This window comes from Terrapene carolina, unplaced genomic scaffold, assembly GCF_002925995.2.
Source record: "Terrapene carolina triunguis isolate 2854851 unplaced genomic scaffold, T_m_triunguis-2.0 Scaffold211, whole genome shotgun sequence".
Classification (NCBI taxonomy): Eukaryota; Metazoa; Chordata; order Testudines; family Emydidae; genus Terrapene; species Terrapene triunguis.
In genome coordinates this window covers 40534445-40552225 of record NW_020664562.1, presented here as the reverse complement: position 1 = coordinate 40552225, position 17781 = coordinate 40534445, and the positions used below count along the sequence as shown (strand labels likewise).

The following is a 17781-nucleotide window of genomic DNA, read 5'->3' as shown; positions in this document are numbered from 1 at the left end:
CTGCTGTTGGCGGAGCACTGCCTTCAGAGCTGGGCACCCGGCCAACACCCGCCACTCTCCGGCCACCCAGCTCTGAAGGCAGCACAGACGTAAGAGTAGCAATACCACGACCACCAAAAATAACCTTGTGACCCCACTGCAACTCCCTTTTGGGTCAGGACCCCCAATTTGAGAAACGCTGGTCTCCCGCATTAAATCTGTATAGTATAGGGTAAAAGCACTCAAAAGACCAGATTTCACGTGCGGAGGCCAGATTTTATGGTCTGTGATGCATTTTTCATGGCCATGAATTTGGTAGGGCCCTACTCATTCTTCTGGTAGAGATGCCCAGACTCTACAAGTATCTCTGATTAATTTTAGATTCCAAGGATTCTGGATATGCAAGTAGAGAGAGAGCAGTAGCAGTATGGAGCTTAGTGCACATGAATTATGGTGAAAACTCCTGCCTGCATCCAAATGAATCTTTTAATCACTAATAATGAGGTACAAAGAAGCTGAATTGTTTCCAAACAGCTGTTTTTCACGATTCACTGGCTTTCTTATGAAGTCTTTTAGACCTATCTCCTCTGTTGTTCCCCATCATGTTGTCGGCTCTTTCAGATGGCCTAAACTATAAATTATAATTTTTACTATGGTCAATTTATTTTCATTAAGATTAACAGTTCTGAATGAAATGTCATCTCTCCACAATCTTCCAGACATTGTTGTATATATTTATACCTCCCCTTTCAACCCTCTTTGGTCTACTCTGAATTTAAGACCAAATTCTCTGTTGGTATAAGCCCGCACACTGAAGCCAATAGAATTGCACGGTTTACACGAGTCAAAAAATTGGCTAATCACATGCAGACATGTTGGATCTTTCTCACCTTCTTTGCTTTGCTTCAGCATGAGCATCTTGAAACAAGGATAGCCCTGTTTTCCAGATAGGGAATGAGGCAACCAGTCTACAAACCTGCTTTTTTGCCTACCCATGAAAAGTACCATTCTCCTCTAAACAACCTAGGATATATCACTGTTATAATTTTCACTTCACCATCATGTTCCAAATAAGACCACAATGCTGGAATTCCTTCTGTCTACATATGCCTTTCTCCTCTATTTTCTTTGTCATGCTTCTTGATGTTTTAATTTTCTGGGATTTCCCCTCATATCGCTCTTCCTCCCGCATCCTCTCCCAATTTATATTCTGAGTGTAAGGCAATAAAGTACTTACATAAACGTATACAGGAAATAGACCTTTTTCTTTCAACGTTTGCTTGTTCCACCTTGAATGGCTGGGATGTGTATAAAGCCATAAAAGTGCATTGTTTCATATTGGTAGTGAAGTAGGTGCTAATGGGTACATATCAGCCTGCACTGGAAATACAGCACCTCTCTAACAAGTTGTCAATCTTAATTAAGACATCAACACGTCAAATTAAGAAGGTATTGCTGCACAGTCTATTGCTGAACTGCATGTCAGGTGAAATAAGCACTAATTATACACTTAGCCAAATATACCCACTCAGTATTGCTTCAAAACTAAGGTCACTGAGTTATTATGAAGTGGTAGTTTACACAATTTCAGATTCCACCAAGTGGCAGGTGGCCTTACAAATATGCAACTCAGCATGTTTTGTTTGGTCCCCACAGCTGTGCTGCCAATCAGTTAAGGATGGCTGCGAGTAAATGCTAATTAGCTTCTGTTGATCTGCATATTCCAGCAGCCTCCCAGGATTCCCATTTTGATATGCAAGATTGCCAGTTGGGTATGTGATTGAATTAAGAACCAAGAAAAGATTTTATCTTCCATGCAGGAAAATGTGGGTCTGAATCCCCAACAGAGGCTGTTATCACTCTGATTTATGTTTGGCAGTTCCTGTCATCATAGTGGTGGCAAAGGCTCAGTGCTAGAGGGTGCTGCCTTCCTTCTTATGAAGGCAAAAGAACCTCCTAGCCCTATTACGAGTTAACATTCTTACCATCTGGTATCTGATCCATCCCTGGCATTTCCATTTGCGAGGATTCTGCATGTCTGCTTCCCCAGTCCCAGCAGATGTTATCATGTAGGTTGAATGGGCCTTGAAAAAAAATATGACCAGATAAAATATAAATTCTACAAGGGCAGAAAGATTTTGGGTTTTTTGCCATGGTGGAGTGAAGAAAATGAGAGTCAGAGGGGTCCTTGGTATCCTGTTAATAGTAGGCTAAGTTTGCTAGGCCTGCAAAGAAAGGAAATGGTTAGAAAATTGTACTACTGGAACCAGTGTATTTAGATTTTGCACCTGTGCTTCATCAGGGAAAAATAATGATCTCACTAGATAAACATTACAATAACAATTTTCAAAAATTTTCCTTGGCTCTGGTATTAGCAAGTTCTGGTTCCCTGCAGTGATGAAACAATATTTCTTGGAAACCACTCACAGAATATGATAGCAAAATAAAATTTGTGTCCTCTTTTAGAATTTTTTTTTTTATGACCCAGATCAGACATTGCAGGAAAAAATGATTATTTAAGCCTGGCGCCAAGTTTGTGTATGTTTTTATCATATTGTTTCTTACGTTTTAAAAAGCATAAATCAAAAAAGGTTGGCTTCAGACCAATGGAACATTGTATGCTGCTTTCAAAATGCCAAGGAATAGATCTTCCGTAGGGACTTAACATTTTTTTTTTTTAAATGATGCCATTTCTCCCATTCATGAAGCTTGTCAGCACCCTGCTCTAAGCAAGACACCTAAGTAAATGAACATTAGTACTTTAATAGAGTTCACAGAGGAAATTAATATGTAAGTGACTTCATTCCAGTCTTCAGTAGCACATTTAATAGACAAGAGTCCAAAAATGTGGTAACGATAAATACCACATTAAAAGGCACCTGGAAAGAGACTATTCTCCGCCGCACCCTTACACAGTTGAAGACAGTGAAAACTTCACTCTCTTTTAGAAGATATTAATAAGCACCAAGATACAGTACTCTATTATGTAATAAAATGTGTGCCAGGTACAATAAAATAAGATATAAAGGGCTCTATTCATGGAGCTATAATGAATAATACACTCATGTCAAATATATATTAAAATAAAAGCTACCTGCCCATGAATCCTAAATCCAAATATGATGTAGGAAGTCTGTTTTTTCCTCACACACTCTTTACAAATGCAAATGCAGTCCTGGGGCTCATTCTTTAAAGAGAAAAAGGTTTTGGAATTTGGAGTGAGATGAAAAAAAAAAATCAGAACGTCTCCTTTGGATCAAAGAACAATCTTTAATAAGAGAAGAAAAAGAACCTTAGCTGTAATTCCCTCTGCTGATAGGAAATTATGTCAGTGACAAAACCCGTAGTATTTTTGTGAATTACATGGATATTTTTAAAGTTCAGGGAGTTAATTCATAAATGAAGCCTAGAGCTCCTAAACCTGAAAATACCTAAAATTGAATTCCATCCAGCTAGATTTCTATACGATGCCTATATCATCATCTAAGGTCTAGTTCAGCAAGGCACTCAAGCACATGCTTACCTTTAACCATGTGCTTAAATCCCATTGAAGGTAATAAGAATGAAACATGCTTATTCACTTTCCTGAACTGGGGCCTAAGTGTTTTCCAGAGTTATTAAGCATGCCACATTATATTTCTCTTTCTCTGCGATCCAGACAGCAGGACTCAGCTTAGTTTGTTTTTTGTCTGGCTCTTATTTTTGTAGTGAGACTGTAGGAATACCTGTCAAAGAAGTGGTTTGTGCATTTTTTGCTCTGTAGGTGCTAAGAATCACAGATGCTCTGATATTACCTGGGAGTGAGTCCCAGGCTTGTGGGCTAGGCACTGAGAAAGCTCCACCTCCTGCACCCATGGGTTTCGCTCTGAGGTTGGCAGCCCTGTTTTCTCCCTGGAGTATTGCTGTCATGGGAGGCCATGATAACATGGGTGAGACAATCCCTCTGGTAACATGGGTCTTCAAAGATGAGAACTGAAATCTTGAATTTAATCAGCATTCAATGCAGTGCCTGTGAAGAGAATGGAGTAATGTCGGAGGTAACGTCTCTCAGTAGCATGAGTTGCTGCTAATAGGATGCTGTGCCCTGAACTAATTGAACTTTTTTTAATGTTGGGGGTTTCACACACAGATACAGGGAATTACAATAATCAACTGTAGTTCTTCAACAGAAGCTCATTATTCAAGATAGCAACTTCATCCTTCGCCATCCAGTGGAAGTTATACAAAGCAATGAGAATTGATTTTACAAAGAAAAACAAAGGCTCTTTTGATCTTCACCCCATTAGCTATGAATTCATTTAGCGTTATACCTGATGGCTGGGGCATGATGAAATGGCATAGGAACCAGTAAGTGCCCTGACACGGATTCCAGCCATGATCACTCAATTTTCCAATTAAATACTCATTTGCACTTCCATAATGCCCGTGGTTCAAAGAACCCTGAAGTCAACTTACAGCAGTATCTACACCACGCTATGTCGGCAGGAGACGCTGTCCTGTCGACATAGCTTCCACCTCTGGGGAAGGTGGAGTACAAACGTCGATAGGAGAGCACTCTCCCATTGACTTAGCGTGTCTTCACCAGACCCACTAAATCAAAACCGCTGCATCGATCGCAGTGGTGCCGATTTAGCCGGTAATGTAGACATGGCCTTTCTGCACAACTCCCTACTCTATTTGTTTAAAGGATGGTTGTTTTGTGATGAGAACTCCAGTCTAGACTACACAAGAGCAGACTGCCTGGAATGGAAAGTCCAAGCAGCCTGATAGACAAAGTTGCTGGGGACATTCATCTTATATAGATGACCAGTGACGTCTTTTGCTTCCTAATATGTACACCCAAGAGTGAACTCATTCCTGAGCATATACCACATGAGCCTGTGTAAGTGCCAGGAAAGTAGCTCAACAACTAAATGTTGTGCCCTTTATAAGCAAGAAGACATTGCATTAAGTATTGATTTTTAACCCATTTTTGGTTACTTGATAATTATTTTAATATTTAAATAGTCCTTTTAATCAAAGGTTTTCAAAATGCTTTATAACCACTATGTTTCATAACACACACACACACACACACACACACGACGTAGGCAACTACTACACCCATTTTACAGATGGGCAAACTGAGAGAGGGGGAAGTTGAATGCAATTTGCTCAAATTCATACAGGAAGTTAGTGGAATTGTTGGGCCTAGAACACAGGAATCTAGTCCTCAGCTCCTGAGTCTTCATTAATTATGTCCTATAGGCTCATCTCTTCTGTTTTGAATCCATCCATGAAAGTTACTCTAGGTCTGCCCTCTTGATTTCTTGGGATATACCAGGGATATAGGCTCAGGGACATCTTAAGTACCTTTAACGTCAGTTAAGTTCTTTCATATACTGAAAACAAGTGAAGCATATACAGATACAACTTCTTTAGCTCCTAGTGTCATTGGTTTTTTGGTTGTTGTTTTTTTGGTTAGAATTGATGTAATAAATAGCCCTAAGTGGTGTGCATGTTACAGAATAATTGTGAACGTCATTGATTTTATTATTAGATGACCTAACAACAAATATATTTAACAATTTTAGGATACAGTATTTTGAAAAAAAAAAATCATTCTCCTATTCTTCTCTTCCACTAAATGAACTGCTGGAATTCTCAATACCTGTTGCAGAGAGACTGAGGTGGGAAAAATCAATACATTAGTTACTATTTATTAAATCAAAATAATCAAAGCTCTGTTTGCACATTTCTCTCGGATATTCCCACTTTATCAATATCCGTGGGAGACTGCATTCCCCTGGGGGAGTAAAACAGAGTTTTTGATTTTCAGTCATTCCATTAGTTTTGCAAAAGTACTCCAAGCATAGCACTGCAATAAATCCCAGAAAAGGAAAACTTGGGCTAAATAAAGGTAAAATTTCCCATCAATGAGACCTAGCCTTTGGAATTAGTTTTCAAAGGAAGCAGAAAGCCCCATTATTTGGGACACTTAAATACTAGAAGTTTTACTGTAGGACACAATCTTGCACTAGCAGTAAGATGGAATGGATGACTCAAAGTTCTGTGATACGGTCTTGAGAGTTTCAGTGGTGGGAACTTGGTTGTCAAGGGAAGAAGTATGATCAGAGGAAGAAGACCTTAAAAGTGGTTTTATAAGGCTCCAGCCTATGTAAGGAGACTTATCTGAACCAAACCCCATCACTAGTTGCCTGTAGCCTTACAATAGTTCATTTACAGCATGACTCAGGGGATCTGGATATGTTAACCTTGTGAACATAGTGCAAAGCTCTTTTTCTCTACAGCTCATGGTTAGTGGGTGAGCTGAAGATGTGAGATGGTTAGATATAGGGACATTATTACTGTGGTGGGCAATATCAATATTAAAAGGAGTTGCGGAGACAGTGTATATTGTGACATTTTATATGTAATATGATTTACCTTTTGTTAAAGGGCTGAGCTTCAATAAAAACTAAACTAATTAAATACACAAATTTCCACCCACACAAATCTACTTCCTCTAAAAATTCTTGTCTGTTCCATAGACTTGGGCCCAGAATCCCCATAGTTCAAATCCAAACTGTCACAAAGTTTGGGGGTGCTAGGATCTGAGGGGGTTAGTTTGGGTTCTTTTAATATAAAACCACACACACCTCTGAATGAGAACAATACAAAAGCATGTTAAGACTGACAGCCAGGATGTAAAATCCCCATTCTCTCCTCACACACAAAAAGTATGAAAACATTTATTATGAAACATATTTTTCCTTACTGTATTGCAGAATGTAAACAAGTTCTTGTGACATATGGGGCCATGTGTTTCCTTAAAGAGGTGTTATGTATGTCAGAAGCAGCATATGTATCGTGTGATGCAGCTACCACCATGGTAAGCATTTGTTATTGCCTAATGAACAGGTGCATGCAACCCCCATGTAAATAGATGTCACTGCTAAGGCTTCTTTTACTTGTGTCTCCTTCTTTAGAAGAATGTATATTTTCTACATCGATATACTTGCCACTTTCACTATTATAGATTTTACTTTAATGCACAACAGGTGTTCGAAGGAAGAGTCAGACCAAGGATGAACTGTTTTTTTAGTTCTGTAAGGTACTCAGATACCACGATGACAAGCTCCATATAAATCTCTAGACATGTACAGTAGATGCATGATTCAAGTTTTGCAAAGGAAAATAATCGGATATAGAAAAATCTTAAATAGACAAAAGGCATAATTAGTTGCTTTTTTGTCCATTTAAAAAAAAAACAAAAACCCTACTTTTCCTGCCGGAAAGAATAAAACATTTGATGAACAGTCTGCACTCAGCCACATTATCAAAAACATAGAGGAGCTTGTAGCTAGGGATGGTTCCTTGTTTTATCTAGTAGCCATTCTGAGTGGCTTCTTGTGGAGTAGCGGAGGCCGAGACCAAAAGAGTAAAAACCACCAACAAGGGTTTTTATTAAGACAACAATTGTGTAGCTCCAGAAGCAGTTGCTGCAGCAGCAGCCGCTGACCGTAACTAAAAAGCAAACATTACGTAACTATAATTAGAATTCTAGTTATAAGGAGGAACTAATCCCATTTTCCTTTAATAATTTCATAAATCCGTCTCCAGTCCCTACAGGTGGCCATCTGGTTCTGACGGCATGTCTATCAGGCCCAACATCCTATCAGTTATCCTGTATTGTCAGTGGCAAAGTAAAATTACTGGAACCAGTTAGATGGTCTGAAATATCTCTGCTTTGCTCTTGGTAAGCAGGTGCAAGATGAATAAAGTTCCATACTCAACCATCTGACAGTTTGTAAGCCTATGGTCCTTTTTTCGCAGCAATTTTCAGTGGAGACATGAACCTGGGTTCTCTTTTTTGTAAGATTTCAGGTTTTTGTACTCTTACAAATGAGACACATTCAAATTTTAGATAAAACAACATTTATCTGTATGTGCTGTATATTTTTGTTGTTTCTGTTGAATATTTTTCTTATATCCAGCTGCACAGATATATCAAAAGCGGCTCCCAGTAATCCAGCAATGTTTAATTTAGTATGCATTTCTCTGCTATGTAATAATTCAGGCGGTGACCTTTGCATTGCGGCATGGCCCATAGCCCTGTAGATTTGTAAGAAATTTGTAATGAAGGTCCTTCATGCTTTTCTTTCCAACATAGATGTCTGTAGATTCAAACTTCTGTTGAATCATTCAATTTCTCCATAAGCTTGAGGGTCATACATGGATGATCTTGTATGTCTAATGTTCCTCTCTGCCAGAAAAGTTTCAGATCCCAGCAAGGTAAATTGCATTCTGTTGCCCAATACTAATTCTTTCAAGTTCTGTTTCTTGCTAAAGACATCAACAAGAACTTGACCACCATAACAGAGCTAACCTGAGATGTAAACATCACTTCCAGCCATTTACTGAAGTAGTTGATCAAGTGATAGCATAGCAACAGTAACTTGGGGCATGGTCAAATGGACCTCTAATATCAATGGCAAGTTTTTGCCATGTTGCATCTGGAAAAAGGCTGTAATGGTGGCACATGCGTCACCACTGTCTTGTGACGTAACTGCCAAGTAACACGTTTTTATAGCCATCTGAACTGGCATTTGGCCCAATTCAGTTTCAGCCCTGTTGTTCTGATGCGGCATAGTATACAGGGAAGATTTTTCTGTGTTCCTCAGGAGACTTCACGAACACAATATCATCACCCAAATAACTCTGGACTCCAGGCTGGTTACTGAGAATCACTAACATCGTTCTTTGGAAAGTTCTGGGTGCTGATGCAAATCCGTATGGTACATGTTTAAAGTGGAATAGCCCATTTGCATAATAAACGCTGTGAAATCTCTGCTGTCCTCCTGTAGCACAAGCTGGGGATATGCACTCTGTAGATCAAAAGTAGAAAACATTTTTGCACCATGAAGTTCCATGAACACTTATTTTGTATGTGGGAGTGGCTGTCTGCCTTTATTTGGCTCCCTTAAGTCTATGCAAAGATGAATTCTTCATCACCACTACCAGTGAGACCTATTCAGATGATGCAATTGCTTCAATAATACCATATGGTATTTGTTTTTCAAGCTCTTGTGATAATCCCTGACTGAGGACAATAGATGGGAAACGTCTGTCATACGGGTGTCATATGAGGTCAAAGTTAAATTTTGTGAACAAATCCAAATGCACAGCCAAGGGGCTCCTCTGTACTAGCCTCGTTAAGCACAGAGACTGGAGTTTGTGCTGTAGTGGTGCCCGGTTGGGGTAGAAGCAATGCACCCATTGAGGACCTGCATGTTTAGTGCAGCAAACAAATCTCTGTCTAAGGCCTGGTCTACACTAGGCTTTTATGTCGACTTTAGCGCCGTTATATCGAATTAACCCTGCACCCGTCCACACCAGGAAGCCATTTAGTTCGACATAAAGCTCTCTTTAAATCGATTTCTGTAATCCTCCCCAACGAGAGGAGTAGCGCTAAATTCGACATGGCCATATCGAATTAGGCTAGGTGTGGATGGAAATCGACGGTAATAGCTCCGGGAGCTATCCCACAGTGCACCACTCTGTTGACGCTCTGGACAGCAGTCCGAGCTCGGATGCTCTGACCAGCCACACCCCCGGGAAAATTTGAATTCATTTTCATTTTCCTGTCTGGGCAGTTTGAATCTCAGTTCCTCTTTGGACATCGAGGGGAGCTCAGCAGCAGTGGCAACTATGCAGAGCTCTCCAGCAGAGATGGCCGTGCAATCCAATAGAAAGAGGGCCCCAGCATGGACTGATCGGGAAGTCTTGGATCTCATCGCAGTGTGGGGCGATGAGTCCGTGCTTTCAGAGCTGCGCTCCAAAAGAAGGAATGCTAAGATCTACGAGAAGATCTCCAAAGCCATGGCAGAGAGAGGCTACAGCCGGGATGCAACGCAGTGCCGCGTGAAAATCAAGGAGCTGAGACAAGGCTACCAAAAAACCAAAGAGGCTAACGGACGCTCCGGATCCCAGCCCCACACATCCCGTTTCTACGAGGCACTGCATTCCATCCTGGGAGCGGCCGCCACCACTACCCCACCCCTGACCGTGGACTCCGAGGATGGGATCATGTCGGACATGACAGCGGACGGGGAAGAGGAGGAAGGAGATGAGGAGGACGAGGCAGTCGACAGCGCTGGCACCGCTGATTTCCCCGACAGCCAGGAGCTCTTCATCACCCTTACCGAGATCCCGTACCAACCGTCCCCATCCCTTACCCCGGACACAGAATCAGGGGACGGATCAAGCAGTAAGTGCTGTAAACATGTAAACATTTATTTAAAACAGAACGGTAATATTTATACTATTAACAATGTATATTTATAAAAGTGCTGTAAACTAGTAAAAAAATAATCAGGTACAAAACAGGAATATTTACAAAGGTAACAAATGGGTTTTGCATGATTTCTCTGTCTTAGGCTCTTCTCAATTTAGTCCCAAGTATTTTAAAAAAATTTCACAATGTCCGTTACTACATGATTCCCAGGCCCAAGACGCTCCACTCCAAAGTCCCAGTGCACCTACGCGAAAATCCGGTCAATGTGGCCGGGGATCGACGAGAAATCCTCGTAGGAGAACTCCTCGTAGGTCTCGTGGAGGTAGAGCTCAAGCCTGTTGATCAGGTTCCGGGGTAGGGCGATCTTAGTGGGCCCTCCGTGGTAGCAGACATGTCCCCTCCATGCCACAATCAGGTACTCGGGGATCATGGCCCGACATAGCATGGCGGCATACGGCCCCGGTTTCTGCATGCTTTCCCGCAGCATGCGTTCTCTCTGGGTGTCCGGGATCCTCAGGAGGGTGATGTCGCTCATGACGCCCTGCTTTGAATTAGGGAGGGGACTGTTAGTATTGGGACTGCTTTACAGCCACGCGGTGGAGGGAGAGGGGCAGCATACAGGGATCTTTCCCTGGGACAGCCGCGAGGGGGTGGGACAGGGGCAGAGTTGATGCTGTCCTGATTGCTGGCAGCAGAGACTGGCATTGCTTTCAATGTGAAAGGAGGCCAGTGCTACAGCTGGAGTTTTAAGCAGCCACAAGTCTGCGGCTTACCATTATTGCCCGCTCCAGAAGTTCAGGTCTCCAGCCACAGTTCTCTGAACACTCCAAGACCTCCGCAAGTCCACAGGCACTGAAGGCGACGGCCGAAAATTCGACCTTGTCCTGAGTGCGCATGTGAGAGGTTCAGTGCATGGTCTTGTTCACAGAGAAAGACTAGGTTCTTTGTATACAATTTCATTTATCTGTCTCAGGAATTCACTCCCTTTTTAAAATTCACACAGACACATCTGCGACTGTCTCCCAACCCAGCCTGTCAGCACACTCCCAGAGGCTAGCGCAGATTAGGCGGAGGAAGAAGAAGACGCGTGAAGACATGTTCACAGAACTAATGGGCTGCTCCCGAGCCCAGGCAGCCCAGCAGACACAGTGGAGGGAGAACTTGTCACAAATGCACCGAGCAGTCATGGAACGGGAGGAGAGGTGGCGTCAGGAGGACCAACAGGCTACTGAAAAGCTGCTTGGACTAATGAGGGAGCAAACGGACACGCTCCGGCGCCTTGTGGATGTTCTGCAAGACCGGAGGCAGGAGGACAGAGCCCCGCTGCAGTCTATCTGTAACCGCCCTCACCCGCCACCAAGTCCCACACCACCCTCACCCAAAGTCCAAAGAAGGAGGGGCGGCAAGGGCCGTTAAAACTTTCAATCAACCCCTGCAGACTGCTCTAGCAGTAGAAGGCTGACATTCCCCAAAATTTCATAAGTCCTTTCCTACCCACCTCACACAAGCCCCCGTCCAAGTTTCACCCCCCACGTTTCATGTCTGGTTCGCAATAAAATGTTTGTTTCTGTTCATTACTGTTTCGGTCAGGTTCTTTTGAGGGAGAGTCTGTCTGGAGGGGGGGAAGGGGCTTGGTAATTGGACAGGACAGTCACCTTTAGCAGGCTACAGAGGCGGGGTCAGGTCCAGCATCAGGACACATACACAGTGCAGTCACTGGTTACCCTGGTCAGTCTGGGAGGTGCTTTTCATGTTTTGGGGGGGGGGGGGTGGCTCTGTGACTTTGTGGCGGGGGGGGGCAGTTACAGATCTTATGCAGCGGTCCTTATCCTGGCTCACAGATCCACGCAGCAGGGGATCTGTAACCCTACCCCCCCTGCCAGAAAGTCACATAGCCGACACATACACACAGTCCCCCCCAGGAGTGCTGGCAGGCTCCATTGAAATAACCAGTCCACCAGTGCGGAGCCTGTCATTCCGGGAGTTTAGAAGTATCATTTGCATCAGAACACTGAACCCGCCCCCCGCCACAGTCTGCGTCCCCGGTTTAAAATATTCCCGCGAAAACAGCAATACAGACAACGGTGTTCATTAAAAAATCGAAATGATTTTATTTTTTGGGAAGGGGAAGGGGGTGAAGGTTGTATGTAACTGGAGAGGATAGTCAAAATGAACTGGGTAAAGAAACGGGGGCAGGTTCAGCTTTTCTGTCCACAAACTGAAAAGTCACTGGTTGCCCTGCTCACTCAGGAACCTAGCTTTCAAAGCCTCCCGGATGCACAGGGCGTCCCGCTGGGATCTTCTAATGGCCCGGCTGTCTGGCTGGACGTAATCAGCAGCCAGGCTATTTGCCTCTAGCTCCCACCCCGCCATAAAGGTCTCCCCCTTGCTCTCACACAGGTTGTGGAGCACACAGCAAGCTGCAATAACGATGGGGATATTGGTTTCACTGAGATCACAGCGAGTGAGTAAGCTTCTCCATCTCCCTTTGAGACGGCCAAAAGCACACTCCACCACCATTCTGCACTTGCTCAGACGGTAGTTGAACAGTTCTTTTTCTGTGTCCAGGGCGCCAGTATAGGGCTTCATGAGCCAGGGCATTAGCGGGTAGGCTGGGTCCCCGAGGATGACTGTAGGCATCTCCACATCCCCAAGAGTTATTTTGTGGTCTGGGAAGTAAATACCTTCCTGCAGCCGTCTAAACAGACCAGAGTTCCTGAACACGCGAGCGTCATGAACCTTGCCCGGCCATCCGACGTAGATGTTTGTAAACCGTCCCCGATGGTCCACCAGTGCTTGCAGCACCATTGAAAAGTAGCCCTTTCTATTGATGTACTGGCTGGCCTGGTGGTCCGGTCCCAGGATAGGGATGTGAGTCCCATCTATAGCCCCACCGCAGTTTGGGAATCCCATCGCGGCAAAGCCATCTATGATGACCTGCGCGTTTCCCAGGGTCACTACCTTTGGGAGCAGTACCTTGACGATTGCCTTGGCTACTTGCATGACAATAACCCCCACGGTAGATTTGCCCACACCAAAGTGGTTCGCGACTGACCGGTAGCTGTCCGGCGTTGCAAGCTTCCAGAGGGCTATGGCCACTCGCTTCTGGACAGTGAGGGCTGCTCGCATGCGGGTGTCCTTGCGCTTCAGGGCAGGGGACAGCAACTCACAAAGTTCGAGGAAAGTCCCCTTCCGCATGCGAAAGTTTCGCAGCCACTGGGATTCATCCCAGACCTGAAGCACTATACGGTCCCACCAGTCCGTGCTTGTTTCCCGGGCCCAGAATCGCCGTTCAACAAAATCCACATGCCCCATTGCCAACGTCATGTCCTGGGCGCTGGGGCTCGTGGTTTCTGACAGCTCTGTGCCACTCTCCGACTTCAGGCTCTCACGGCGGTGCCGTAGCCTCCTCGCCCGATTTCTCTGCATCTGCCTCAGGGAAAGGTGTATGATAAGCTGCGAGGTGTTGAGAACGGCCACAAGTGCAGCGATGGTCGCAGCGTGATCCATGATCGCAGTGCTGTGGCGTCCGCGCTGTCACTGACCAGAAAAGTGCGCGAACTGATTTCCCGCCGGCGCTTTCATGGAGGGAGGGAGGGCGTTAGTGACGGACGGATGACGACAAATTTTTTTTACCCAGAAGGCATTGGCGGCTCGACCCAGAATTCCGATGGGCAGCGGGGACTGCGGGAACTGTGGGATAGCTGCCCACAGTGCACCGCTTCCAATATCGACGCTCGCCCCGTTAGTGTGGACTCACAAAGTCGAATTACTGTCCTTAGTGTGTCCTTAGTGTGGACACACACGTTCGACTTTGCAATATCGATTCCACATATTCGATTTAAGTAAAATCGAATTACCCTCGTAGTGTAGACATACCCTAAGATAGGAGTACCCCTATGCACAATACAGAATTCCACCAGTATGCAGTATGAATCAACAATCAGAGTTACAGGTAAGCAACCAAGCACAGGAATGTGGTCCATTAAATAGTACACTAGGTGTAAGCTTGCTTCAGTAGGTGGCACCTACCCAAAGTATTACAAGTAAATTGAATCAAGTAGTATAGTTCCAGTGCCTAGGGCTTCCCTCTTGCTGTAGCAGAAATGTGAACAGTACACGTTCTTATATCCGCCACGTGTGTAGAGCTGCTTCCGTCCACTCTCAAAACAGTAGCCTCAGGCATAGTAATTGCACTTGTTTGTTGATTAGGCTGGTTGCTTCAGCATACCTTAGCAAAATGTTTAGTCTTTTTGCAATGATTGCGCTGAGCTGCCTTTGCAGGACATGCTGTGTAGTTTGCAGTCTGTGGTGTAGATCCACAGCGGTAACATACTTTTCCTTGCGTGTTTGGAAGTCACTGGACCTGTGACTTCTCATTTGCATTGCCTCAACTACTTTGTTGTAGTCCACCTCTGCAGTGGTTCCATGGCTTGGATCACACCTGCTATATCTGGACCCAACTCTGCCATAGTTGACTCTATGTGATTAGCAATGATTATGGCTTTTTGTAATGTCATACCCAATCCAAACAGTAGGCACAACTGTTTGCTCCAAAAACTGATCTCGAATAATTTCATCTGCCGTGTTGCCAAAATCACGTGACAATCAATTCTCTCAAAGCTGCAATATTCTGATCTGTCAACTCCCCAGCTTCTATTCGTACTGGCAGAATTTATAGTGTTCTGCTACCACATTTATTTTAGACACAAAATTCTTTAATGCAGACAGTGCAGTATCATATTCATCATCCAGAAGGGGAAGAGTGTAGAATATATGCTGCCCTTCTGCACCAAGGCAGTGAATAAGGAGGACACGTTTTCTTGGTTCAGAAAGTTCTCCGCCCTTAATTGCAAGGACATAGTCTCAAACACTCTAATCACTGGCTATCACGTACAGCCCCCAGCTAAAACCTCTCCAGCACATTATCAACGATCTACAATCTATCCTGGAAAACGATCCCTCACTCTCACAGACCTTGGGAGGCAGGCCAGTCCTCGCTTACAGACTGCCCCCCAACCTGAAGCAAATATTCACCAGCAACTACACACCACACCACAGAAACACTAACCCAGGAACCAATCCCTGTAGCAAACCTTGTTGCCTACTCTGTCCCCATATCTACTCTAGTGACACCATCAGAGGACCCAACCACATCAGCCACACCATCAAGGGCTCATTCACCTGCACGTCTACTAATGTTATATATGCCATCATGTGCCAGCAATGCCCCTCTGCCATGTACATTGGTCAAACCAGACAGTCCCTACATAAAAGAATAAATGGACACAAATCGGACATCAGGAATGCTAACATACAAAAGCCAGTAGGAGAACACTTGGATCTCCCTGGACATTCTATAACAGATTTAAAAGTAGCTATACTTGAACAAAAAAACTTCAGAAACAGACTTCAAAGAGAAACAGCAGAACTAAAATTAATTTGCAAATTTAACACCATTAATTTGGGCTTGAATAGAGACTGGGAGTGACTGGCTCATTACAAAAGCAGCTTTGCCTCTCCTGGAACTGACACCTCATCATCTATTATTGGGAGTGGACTACATCCACCCTGATCAAATAGGCCCTGTCAACACTGGTTCTCCATTTGTGAGGTAACTCCCTTCTCTTCATGTGTCAGTATATAATGTCTGCATCTGTAATTTTCACTCCATGCATCTGAAGAAGTGGTTTTTTTACCCACGAAAGCTTATGCCCAAATAAATCTGTTAGTCTTTAAGGTGCCACCGGACTCCTTGTTGTTTTGTGGATACAGACTAACATGGCTACCCACTGACACTCAGAACTATTGTATGCAAAACCCTGAATCTAATTGTGAACAAAGGTGCCCAGTCAGCATCATAGAGACAGCATCAGACCATTTTTAGTAAACAAACATTTAACACACAGCCCATTGGAAATGGTATTTGGAATACTTATGAATAGTTTTTAAACAAAAGATATTAGATAGTAAGTCTGCTGGGGTCTTCATATATGTAACTTCCCCACTTTGTTGCTGTTACGTATATTTAAATACAAGGGTTCAACAGAACATTTATGCTCCTATACTTTAGTACACACATTCCCCTTTCATCTTCTTCTGGAAGGGATTTCTCAGTTTCTACAATGTGGCCATAATATGTGGAGTGTGACACCTGTGTCTCACTTCTGAGCTTTAGGAGAATGGCAGCTTTTCTCCTTTCCAAACACTTCAGAGCCTGGGGGCCGTTCAGCTAGCAGCATTCCAGCCCTTGGGTTAACAGATGACTAGTCTCCTCAGTCGCACACATGATAGGAAATTTATCAAAGGCTCTCACTCTATAGGGCACTATGTTTTCCCTGCAAGCTCTGGTAAGACTTTACAAGCCCTCACTTCTCTGAGCTCTGCCCCATTCTCGCTTTAACTGGGACAAAATCACAGATAAAATTATATAATATATTATATATTATATCTGTGAATTATATAAATTCACAAATTCTGTAATCTCTAGGAATCACAAATGCTCCCCTCCCAGCTCTCCCTCTATGTTCATAAAACACACCATGGGGGACCAAACATCATCCTACTGGAGGGCTTCCTTCGTATATAAAGCTGGAATCGCACTCACCCTGGAACCCAGGCCCCACAGCAGACACATCTCTTGGTCCTCTGTCAATCAGCCACTAAGTCCATAGGGCTGTCTTTAATGCCTATATTTATGAATTCACCTCTCACACTTCCAAACTCTGATTCACTCAGCTCTGAAATGGTGACTTTGTATAGGATCTACAAAACCTGCTTCCTTTAAATGAAAATTTCCTATGGAGCTTCCGAAACAGCTGCTGAGCTTGTCCAGTAACGGACACGCCCTACTTCTGGATGTTTCTGGGCCTTTGTAGCTGAGATGCCCTGACCAGCTCAGCAGGTGTGCAGAAATAGTGGGTTGTAGCCCACGAAAGCTTATGCTCTAATAAATTTGTTAGTCTCTAAGGTGCCACAAGTACTCCTGTTCTTTTTGAGAAATACAGTATTCTAACTAAAATCCATGTCTCCTCCCCACTGCTTCTCTCCCTTTGTTTGGATGGAAAAAAATCAAATGCTGCAGTATAAAGCATGCGGGTTACACTGGCAATCCCCTCTTTCAGGAAACTAAAGCAGAACATGAATGACTGGATCCCAGGGAGCAATTCTGACTCTATTTAGAGAGATTAAGGCAGAGCAAACTTTCCTGCTGTTTGCAACAGCTTTCTCAAAAAGTAACTATCATAAAACTAACAACAATGCAGCATTTCTTCAAAGACTGAAATAGTGCTCGTACACTATGAAAAATAACTATATGAAACAGCGCCATCTGGTGATCCCCACTGTAACAATATTTTATCTTAGTAAAACCGCACTGGAAAAAAATCTACATTTCTTTGCATATTGCCGTATGATTTTTTTTCATTTTCTGTATATTCATTGACAATCATCATTTCTGGATTTCTGCAAAAATGAATGCATGTTTCCCAGTGAAAGCATGCCTAAGGAAATCAGTCAATTCATGA

The 17781-nt window shown here is 43.6% G+C and overlaps 1 pseudogene; it reads right to left on the bottom strand.

The window, feature by feature from the left end:
• LOC113407372 overlaps positions 1-17781 on the bottom strand; it is a 150690-nt pseudogene that overhangs the window by 125447 nt on the left and 7462 nt on the right.